Source organism: Zingiber officinale, chromosome 7B, assembly GCF_018446385.1.
Source record: "Zingiber officinale cultivar Zhangliang chromosome 7B, Zo_v1.1, whole genome shotgun sequence".
NCBI classification, from domain to species: Eukaryota; Viridiplantae; Streptophyta; class Magnoliopsida; order Zingiberales; family Zingiberaceae; genus Zingiber; species Zingiber officinale.
In genome coordinates this window covers 80,956,304-80,967,854 of record NC_055999.1, presented here as the reverse complement: position 1 = coordinate 80,967,854, position 11,551 = coordinate 80,956,304, and the positions used below count along the sequence as shown (strand labels likewise).

Here is an 11,551-nt window from a genome sequence, read left to right as displayed (position 1 = left end):
TGACAGAAGCTTACATTTGCTCTAATTTTCCATTGTTTACAAAATATCCATTATGTTTTGTTGACATTTTGTTTACTTGAAAGTATTCATCCTGCAAAAAACAGCATATTCAATATAATCTTTCAATGTTAAATCATCAAAAAGAAGAAAACAGAATTAAAGGCATCATTAATCAAATGCAAGATGGAAGACAATCTTTGATGCACCTTCTGATCCAGAACTTAAAAGGAACAAGCAATGCATACAAAGACAACTTGGCTGCTAGACGGTAGGTAGGTGCTAGCTCAATTTCTGCTCAGGATATATGCTGCCAATCAGGGCCTCCTAATAAATGGAAAGACAAACATGACTATAATTTTTTCTGGATCAATGTTCATACTATTAGTTCAAGCGAACAAACAGAAAGCACAGATGGATATACTTGAGCACAGAAAAGCTGTTAGTCATCCAAGAGGGTCTTCAACATTTATGAAGTGAAACTACAAACCATGTATCAACCATATATTTGTTAAGTCAGCACAATATTTGTGTTCGGTAGGTATTTGGACAAAAATTAACAAAATAACAATATGATTTGATGATGATGATTGCTTCTCAGTTCTCTTATCTATTGATCTTTTTTACATTATTTCTAAAAAGGTGCCCAATTTCCATTAGGGTTCTTGAATCATTAGCTTAGGATTGACAATAAATAAATAAACACTGCTTAAAGCTAATCTTTTTATGTTGTACTCACCTCCCAACTCATGATTCTTCCCTTTCTCTTGCAGCTCATAGACCAGATCCACAATTCTTTTTTACTCGACAGTGCTGAATACTCCAGTATGCAGCTCGAGGACATTGAGGATATTAACGATCTTGTCATTGACCCTCTCCAGGCATATGAAATCCTTCTTCCTGACAACATTCCTAAAGTGTATTTCTTCCCTCTGCTCCCTTGACATTCCCGTCTCCTTCTTCGCAATCTCCCTTTTAACTCTTGCTGCTCCCTCAATCGAAGTTCTCCCTGACTCCTCCGTCTTTTTCTCCTGCGCCGCAGTCTCCTTGAGCTTGTCTTCTTGAGCCATGTCGGTCCAAGACATCCAGATTTGAGGGGACTCCGGTGAAGACGTCAGATCCGAGTCCTACCCAGTTGGTTGGGCATCGGGAAAGGGAGCAGCAAAGCTAGCAGAGGCATAAGACGCCTGATCCTCCGTGGAAGTGGACCCGGAGGCATCCGCGTCGGTTTCGGCGGCAAACCCTAAAGAAGAGCACCACCCCAGCGAACTAAGTAATCTAGCGTTCTTCCAAAGGGAAAGGGATCAACAAATCAAGAACCGAGAAAGGAAAGGAGATACTTGGGCAAAGGGAGTCGATGCGTCGCAGAGGGATCGGGTGAGGAAGGGAAGCCAATTGGTGAGGAACTCGGCTGCGATCTCCAAGTCTTTGGATCGAACTGTTGGAGGAATAAATCGTCGTCCTCCATGAGCAGCTGTCTTCTTCGTTCAACAAGATAAACAGGTTATGAATCGACAGAGGAGTGTCACCTTTGGCAAAGAAGCAGCAGTGGAAGGTCAAAGGGCCTCGTTGAGCTCAGAAATCAGCTCACTAGGGAGAGAGGAGAGCACACAGAAGTGGATGGCGTGACGAGATCGAGAATGCGAAGGGGAAAATAAGGCGCCAAAAAAATTTACGGAGAGAGGGAAAGTAAAATTGTGAGAGGGAAAATGACGGAACAAATAAAGTCAAAGAAAACGGTCAAAACTGTTGTCGTAGCCCCTAAAAAAGCGCTTAAAGACAACGGTTTTAGATAACCGTTGTAAAATGTGTTGTTGATTTAAAAAAAAATTGCTCAACGACAACGGTTCTCACAAAACCGTTGTCTTTTGTATTTTATGGGAGCTCAAAGACAACGATTTTAGATAAAATCGTTGTCTTTTACCAAATTTACAACAGTTTCATCTAAAACCGTTGTCTTTGTGGTGTTGTTGTTTAACATTTTTGTTGTAGTGTAAGATATATCTAACAGCAATAAACATGGAATACAGCTTCCTAATCATATATAGGAAATATGCAAAACTGAAAGGTAACTGAGGAAGCTGTACTCACCAGGAACTCCTATCCAGAACAAAAGGGTCGTCAAACCAGATACACAATATGCCTCCTGTATGCATATCAAACAAATGCATCCACCAAAATGCAGCATATAAGTGCAACAAACACAAGCAAATAAATACAATAAATGCATATGGTGCCAATGACATGGTCACCCCTAACGCTAGTCAGTTATCTCACACATAATGGTGAGACTGAGTGGGTAGGGATATGACAACCGTGCACTCTGATATCACTACCCCTGATGAGTGACCGAGTGGACGGGATGTTGTCGGAGTACACACATACTCCTACCCCAAATCATAAATGGGGGAGCTCAATGCTCTCATCTCCCAATACACAGTGACGGAGAGGGATCCCTGACGTGCTACCACACTGCGTCACACTACCCATGAGCGGACCAACGGAGCACCGAACAGAGCAAAACTGACGTGCTACCACGCTGCGTCACGCTACCCATGAGCAGACCAACGGAATAATGGAGCAGCCTATCACGCAACATGCAATCATGCGAATGGTGCATGAAACTAAGCATGACAATATCCTGAACCAAATCCACATATATATATGAAAATGTGTACCCTAGTACAAGTAAGTCAAATCCATAGATCTAGGGTATACAGGTCCTCTATGGTATAATAACCTAGGTCCTGAACATATCCACCTCCATAAAATATGTACCAACAATGTACATGGATCAAAGCAAAAGGTCTAGGTACACAGATCAGGTATGATATAAAAATATAGATACACATGTCAGATAATAAAAATCCAGAATCTACTCCTAAACTCAGTAAAGCATGGTATGTCACTTACTCTAGGAACTAAGGTACTCATGGCAATAATTACGAAACGTAAACATGGATACATAACAAACGCCCAACAGAACATGCTACGGGTAACAAACAGTGGCATACCAAAGGCAAACATGATCATTGCTTGTAGCTATAAAATACTATGCATATCCAATTGACAATATCATAAAAGATAAGTCAAGAGGTACCCGCCTCCAATAGAAAGGTCCAATCCGAAATAGATCCCTCGTCGAGACACCGTCTCAAACAAAGTCCTGCAGATAACGTGATACACAATTTAGCTAATTTTATAAACAACAACTAGCTAAATCCAACCCAACTTAATTAGAAAAAACCCTAATCGATCCATCATTAATTAATCCTAATTAATGATTAACTTGAATTAATCTCCTTAATCAATAATCCTCAATCAACACAATCATTTCCTTTCGCTGATCAACTTACGATTAGCAATATGATCATCTCTAATAAATCCAAGGATTAAAGCTAATCCAACATAAATCAACTGTACTTAATTCATCACAACTACAATATATTAAACCTTCCATAATCACATTAGGTTAAGTTAAACATGAATCCATCGTAACTTACCTAAATCCACAACTAACCAAGCAACTGCAGGTTACAATATCTCCAACATAATCCGATATAAATGCATATCCTCCAAATACTCATAGAAATATAACCAAAACTCCAATCATACAGTAAAAGATTTGCTGAAACCCTAATCCTCAGTACAAAACTCACCTCAACAGATGGATTGTTGTTGATCCACAATTGAAGAGCTGCAACTGTATGCTGCTGGAAACTCATGGCTAAAACCATAACAAATCCTCCCACATGCTTGCTGGTCGGATCAAACAACAGCCCCTGATCAGCTAAGAAAGAAGAACCAGAAATCAACAATACCATCTGTTAACCACTAAGTTCCTATACAAATTGCTCTCCTTACCTCTTCTACAATCACCGATGATGATCCATGATCCATCGATGCTGAATTCCAGTTAACAGTGTGGAATCAAGCAACTCCTTTACAATTTTGTAACCAAAAGTCGAATACTCCCAACAACAGCAGCATAGCATCAGGAGGAGTGACGCTGAGAACAAAGGGGAGAAGCAAACTCACACTCGGCAGTGGCACACAAAGGAGAACTAGAGCTCGGCTGGAATGATGCCAAATCGCAGTAAAGGAGGCGGTCGTCCGCCGGCACTAGGGCAGAGGACAGATGGTGCCCTGCCGGCAAGGGATCTGCATCCCTTGTGCTTGCACGGCCGGAGGAGGAAGGAAATCGGGTCTAGGGCTAGGGCACAGAAGGCTGCGAGCAAGTATCAGAGATGTTGGCCGTCGGTGATTGGGTCGTGGCGGTGTGCTTCGGCTAGGGCACGGCGTCGACGATCTGCGTCGGCGTCGGCGTCGGCGCTGCACAGAGTAGAGGAGAGGTGGCTCTCGTTGCCGGCGGCAGAGGGGGTGAGGGCGTTCGGGGAAGAAGAACCGTCGGTGTCGCATTGGTTAGGGCAAGGCGTCGGGTTCGGCAGGGGGAGAAAGAGGGAAGCACGCGGGAGAAAAAAAAAACAAAGGAAAAAGAATAATAAAAGAAAAAGAAAAATAAAACTTTTCCTCTCTTAAATGGGTAGACTAAACAGGCTTTCCTGGGCCCCGTTTTTTATCCCCGTAAACTCGTCCATACGAGCTCTGAAAAATTTCAGAAAAATTCCCAGAAATTTCGAAAAATTTCCTTATCATTATTCGCCATTTTTCTGGTATTTTACATTCTCCCCCACTAATAAAAATTTGGTCCCCAAATTTCGTTCTCTACCATCAGCAAATACTAACAACAAGTAAAGAGTACAAAATGCTGAACGGTAAATTAAATCACACACCTCAAGTAAAAAGATGGGGTATCGTGCTCGGATAGTATCCTCGAGCTCTCAAATAGCCTCCTCGTCCAGATGATCGCCATCACTTTAACCAGGATTGTCTTGTTCATATCGACGCCTCCAAATGCAAATCTCCTCATAAGTGGCGTTAGGCTGAACTGGAACTGGCACGATCTCCTCCGCAGATCGTGGGATATGTTCGTGAACTCACCGCCGGTGGTGGTGCCATAAACAGCTCCAATCCTTTCAGATCCGAAAGGTACAATGTATCGCGAGCTAGCTTACCTCAAACCAAATCTCTTCACCCCTTTCGTGGGTGAACTCGGAGAAATGGTCGCCAATAGAGAACTCTAGGGTCTGCGTCTCCGATCTGCGTAACTCTTCCGGCGGTCCTGCGCCTGACATCTTCCGTCTGATAGTGCGGACCAACTCTACCTCCTCTGAGCTCTTTGAGGTCCCAACAAACTGGGCCTCTCGCATTCTCGTCACGATCGAGCAACCATGGTAACAAGAATACCTGCTGCATCCACCTCCTCAAGGCCCAATTCGAGAATCAATCAAGTCCGTAACCCTGACTCGGTGTGAAAGTCCTCTAGACTTAGATTTAACCACATTAGCTTTTCCTCGGTGATAGCTAATGATACATTCGTAATCCTTCAGAATTCCATCCATCTCCTCCGTCGGAGATTAAGTTTTTTTTGGGTGAAAATATATTTGAGACTCTTATGATCGGTGGAATCAAACGTAATACCATAAAGGTGATGTCGCCAAATCTTCAAGGCAAAAATAATAGTGGCCAGCTACAAATCATGTACTGGGTAGTTCTTCTCAAGCTCCTCCAACTGCCGAGAAGCATAGGAGACTACCCTCTTGTGCTGCATCAAAACAGCGCCCAAACCCTGTAAAGATGCGTCGGTATAGAGCACGAATCCGTCTTCTTCAAAAGGTAAAACCAAAATCGGAGCCGACACCAGTCTCTGCTTCATCTCCTGGAAGCTGGTCTTGCAATCCTCAGTCCAAGTGAACTTCACGCCTTTCCTGGTCAGGAGTGAAAGTAGCATAGCAATCCGTGAGAAACCCTCAACGTATCTCCGAAAATATCGAGCCAAACAAAGGAAGTTGCGAGCCTCTTCTATAGACTCCGTCTACTCCCAACGGTAACACCACGGTATACTCCTATTGGTGACCGTGTGTCTCAAACATCTCACAGAAGACAACCAAAATACGCACTACTGATTCTTCACATCTAGACGTTTCCATCGAAACATCTCTAGAACTATGCAAAGATGATGTGCGTGACTCACCGCAGATCCGAGATAGATCACAACATCGTCAACAAGACAATGGAAACCGATCCAAACCTCCTGGGAATATCAAAACCATCAAGTCTCTGCAAACATCTTAGGCTCCGCAAGCCCTAATGGCAAAATCAATACATAATGTCCGTATCACAGACATTCCAAACCATAAGATCCTCGACAACAAGTCAGGAAATCTGATCACCTACGATATAAATCACTAAAGAATAGATCCTCCAGAGTGAGAGCAATGCTCCATCACAGAAAATACCACATATGTGGGAGCAACGCTCTACCACAAGAAATCCTCAATATGTAATAGTAACACTCCACTACAATTAATCCGTAACATGTATCTGCAATAAATATGGGAGCAATGCTCCGCTACAAGCAATCCGCAATATGTGGGAGCAACGCTCCACCACAAACAGTCCATAATATGTGGGAGCTACGCTCCACCACAACCATCTAAAATATGTGGGAGCTACGCTCTACCACAAACAAACAATAATATGTGGGAGCTACACTCCACCACAAACAATACATAAATGTCCAAGGCACCTAGCTATCCAACTAGAGACTGCACGAGGTCACTCTACCACAGGTCACTGTGGGTAGTCAAAGGTATAACCACCCAGTAAATATATCAAATCATTTGTCAACTCTCTCAACATCCTAGTGGATCACCCACCAATAGGAGAATTAGTCGATAGGGTAATGCAACAAATGGCATAATGTAGACACTCAACATTCTACATTCAACATAGGTAGAATCATCATGATGCTACCAATCATACACCTGGCACACGTGCACACACAACATAGGTATTATACACCAAACACACACACAACTCAGGTATATTCAGTATGATACCTCCAACAATACATACCGAACACGTGTACAAAAATCAACGTAGGTATAATCGACAATACACCTCCAATAATACTCACAACACATACCAAATGAGTATAATCACTTAATACTTCCCACAAATCATAATCGACACGAGTGTACACACAGAACAAATATAATAAACAAGATACCTCAAATATTACACCGAACACATCTGCATCTATCACAACTTAGATTAAATCGATCAGATTCCTTCAATAAAACACTCAAACACATGTGCACATTTCACAACATAGATTTAATCGATAAAATACCTCCAATAAACCAATCAGACCACTCGGGTATAATCTACTAGAAACCCACAACAATCATAACTGGAAAAGTATACACCCACTACATGCAATTAGACCGTCCATCATAATACTCCTACAACACATAATAATCAAGTGTATAAACTACACAGGTATGTATAATCAGTATATTTAATCCAATCTACCACACAAACCCTATGCTACCTACTCTCATGGTTTAGGGGTATAACTAAATAAAATCTAATATAAACTACACAGGAATGTATAATCAGCATATTTAATCCAATCAACAATGGTATACGATCAATTCAGTCTTTTCCACGTCAGTACGAGTCATGTACTCAAATGTACTCTAGATACCTAACTAAGCACAAATAATCAAAAGATTCGAACCTCTAAAAATAGAGTATGACTGTCCTCTACTGATCAAACCAACAAAACTAAATCAGTCATCTACTAACTAATCAAGAATACCTTAATCCTCTTTAAGCAACTATGGTAAATCAAACTTCTACTGACCGATCTAACAAGAGTAGATCAATTATCTACTAATGAAATTAACTAAGATAACATGGTATTCTACTGGCTAAGTTAACATGAATATGTAGATATTATCTACTACCCAACTAATAATAACAAAGGCTGGTATGTGCCTCAATCTCCTAACAAACTAGTAGTAACGGAAGGTAAACTACGGGTAATATGATATGAAAAAAAAATCACCAGAGATTATAACCCTTAACCTCTATTAAGGTCGATCATCATCAGTGGCTAACCCATCACATGTAATATGGCTACAACATCAGACAGATACCAGATACAAAGTGCTATTACATGTCATAAACTGTAATAGTCAACGGTACATATACTAACAAAAATGTAGGATAACAGTATACCAACATACCTCCTATAGCTTGGAGATGTCCTGCTGCTGCTAGGTCCCAAAACTCGAAAAGTCACATCGAGAAGACCAAAACATGAAATTCCGAAACACAGGAAAATAAGACTTGTAAGCTAAGCTATGATACCAAATAAATTGGTATCAGATAAATCTCAACAATCCAGAACACATAGCAAGTATCGTAAACCTGGCTCTGATACCACTAAATTGTCACGCCGGAGTCCTGTCCAAAAATTTGACCTCTATCTGGTGACAATCAAGCATTCTACGTAATATCATCGGTAATATACACACAACCATTTATAATCGACCTACCTGATAAAAACACAACCACGCAGCTTATACGTAGAAACGACAAAACGAAAACGAGCAAACCAAATACAAAGCAAACACTGGCTTAGTCTTACACAACAACAATAATACAAAATACCATAACAAAAAACAAAATCGAGACAAACTAAACACATCGTAAACAAACAAAACATAAACGAAATCAAAAGATCTTACGAGGTGATGTGGGGACGACGGGATACTCAGCGACATCATAACGGTACCTAAAAAGATAGTATCCGGGGTGAGTTCAACAACTCAATGAATACTAGACATACCTAGTAAGATATATCTAATAAAGAATAAACATGGAATCTGACTTCAATCATATATAGGAAATATCTGGCCGAAGGTGGCGGGAAGCTATACTCACTAGGAACTCTATCCGAACAAAGGGTAGTCAGCATACCTGATATGCCTCAGATGATATCGATCCACCAAACGCGTATAAGTCACGTGAACACAAGCAAATAAATGCGATAAATCGTATGGTGCCGATACGGTCACCCCGATCGCTCTCCATGGTGAGGCGAGGTGGGTAGAGTTGTGACAATGCTCGACATCACTACCCACGATGACCGAGTGGGCGGGATCTTTGTCGAGTACACATACTCACCCAAATCATAAATGGGGGCTAACGCTCGTCTCCTGACGGGAGGGATCCTCGGCGTGTACCATCGCTACCCACGTGGCGGACCAACGAGTACCAAAGCGGCGTACTGACGCGCACCTAAGCGGACTAACGGAGCGATGATGGCGGCGATATGCTCTGATAATGGAGCGACTATCACGCGATACAATCTGCGAATGATCGTGAAACTAAACATGTGATATCAACGAATCCACATATATATACGAAAATGTGTACAAGTAAGTCAAATCGATAGATCTAGGGTATCTGGTCCTACGGTATAACAACCTAGGTCCCGAACATATCCACCTCCATAAAATATGTACCAACAATATGCACAAAGCAAAATTCGTGACATGGTATGATATAAAATATAGATACACATGGGATAATAAAATCCGAATCTAGTCCTAAACTCGAAGGCATGGTATGTCACTTACTCAGGAACTAAGGTGCGATGGCAATAATCACGAAACGTAAACATAGATACATAACAAACGCCCAACAGAACATGCTATGGGTATCAAAAGGCAAACATGATCATTGCTTGTAGCCATAAAAACATGCATATCCAATTGAAAATATCATAAAAGATAAGTCAAGAGGTACCCGCCTCCAATAGAAAGGTCCAAATCCGACATCGTCGAGACAGTCTCAAATCAAAGTCCTGCAGATAACGTGATACACAATTTAGCTAATTTTATAAACAACAACTAGCTAAATCCAACCCAACTTAATTAGAAAAAATCCTAATCGATCCATCATTAATTAATCCTAATTAATGATTAACTTGAATTAATCTCCTTAATCAATAATCCTCAATCAACACAATCATTTCCTTTCGCTGGTCAACTTACGATTAGCAATATGATCATTTCTAATAAATCCAAGGATTAAAGCTAATCCAACATAAATCAACTATACTTAATTCATCACAACTACAATATATTAAACCTTCCATAATCACATTAGGTTAAGTTAAACATGAATCCATCGTAACTTACCTAAATCCACAACTAACCAAGCAACTGCAGGTTACAATATCTCCAACATAATCCGATATAAATGCATATCCTCCAAATACTCATAGAAATACAACCAAAACTCCAATCATACAGCAAAAGATTTGCTGAAACCCTAATCCTCAGTACAAAACTCACCTCAACAGATGGATTGTTGTTGATCCACAATTGAAGACCTGCAACTGTATGCTGCTGGAAACTCATGGCTGAAACCACAGCAAATCCTCCCACATGCTTGCTGGTCGGATCACACAACAGCCCCTGATCAGCTAAGAAAGAAGAACCAGAAATCAACAATACCATCTGTTAACCACTAAGTTCCTATACAAATTGCTCTCCTTACCTCTTCTACAATCGTCGGTGATGATCCATGATCCGTCGATGCTGAATTCTAGTTAACAGTGTGGAATCAAGCAACTCCTTTACAATTTTGTAACCAAAAGTCGAATACTCCCGGCAACAGCAGCATAGCATCAGGAGGAGTGACGCTGAGAACAAAGGGGAGAAGCAAACTCACACTCGGCAGTGGCACACAAAGGAGAACTAGAGCTCGGTTGGAATGCTGCCAAATCGCAGCAAAGGAGGCGGTCGTCCGCCGACACTAGGGCAGAGGACAGATGGTGCCCTGCCGGCAAGGGATCTGCATCCCTTGTGCTCGTACGGCCAGAGGAGGAAGGAAATCGGGTCTAGGGCTAGGGCACAGAAGGCTGCGAGCAAGTGTCAGAGATGTTAGCCGTCGGTGATCGGGTCGTGGCGGTGGGCTTCGGCTAGGGCACGACATCGACGATCAGCGTCGGCGTCGGCGCTGCACAGAGTAGAGGAGAGGTGGCTCTCGTTGCCGGTGGTAGAGGGGGTGAGGGCGTTCGGGGATGAAGAACCGTCCGTGTCGCATGGGTTAGGGCAAGGCGTCGGGTTCGGCAGGGGGAGAAAGAGGGAAGCACGCGGGAGAAAAAAAAACATAGGAAAAAGAATAATAAAAGAAAAAGAAAAATAAAATTTTTCCTCTCTTAAATGGGTAGACTAAACAGGCTTTCCTGGGCCCCGTTTTTTATCCCCGTAAACTCGTCCATACGAGCTCTGAAAAATTCCCGAAAAATTTCCAGAAATTCCAGAAAATTCCCTTATCATTATTCCCCATTTTTCTGGTATTTTACAGGTTACAAGAATACGCTGTTTTATCTGCCCCTGCTCCTCAAGGCCCAACTCAGAGAAACCCTGAATCAAGTGTGTGACGAAAACTCGGTGACATGCTAAAGTCTCTCTGGACTTCCAGCTAAGTGCATCGGTAACCACATTACCTTCCCTCGATGGTAGCTAATAGTACAGTTATAATCCTTCAGGAACTCCATCCATCTCCTCTATTGGAGATTGAGTTTCTTCTGAATGAAAAAGATATTTGAGACTCTTATGATCAGTGA

At 41.8% G+C, this 11,551-nt stretch overlaps 1 long non-coding RNA gene and 1 pseudogene across 1 annotated transcript; both read right to left on the bottom strand.

The window, feature by feature from the left end:
• Positions 1-340: 340 nt before the first annotated feature.
• Positions 341-3,030, bottom strand: LOC122004480 (annotated as a pseudogene).
• Positions 3,031-3,103: 73 nt separating this feature from the next.
• On the bottom strand, positions 3,104-11,073 carry LOC122006116. The gene is made up of 3 exons (XR_006118634.1): positions 10,477-11,073; positions 10,272-10,402; positions 3,104-3,163 (listed from the first exon to the last, which is right to left on the bottom strand). It is a non-coding gene; the product is annotated as an uncharacterized LOC122006116 (long non-coding RNA).
• Between the last annotated feature and the right edge of the window lie 478 nt (positions 11,074-11,551).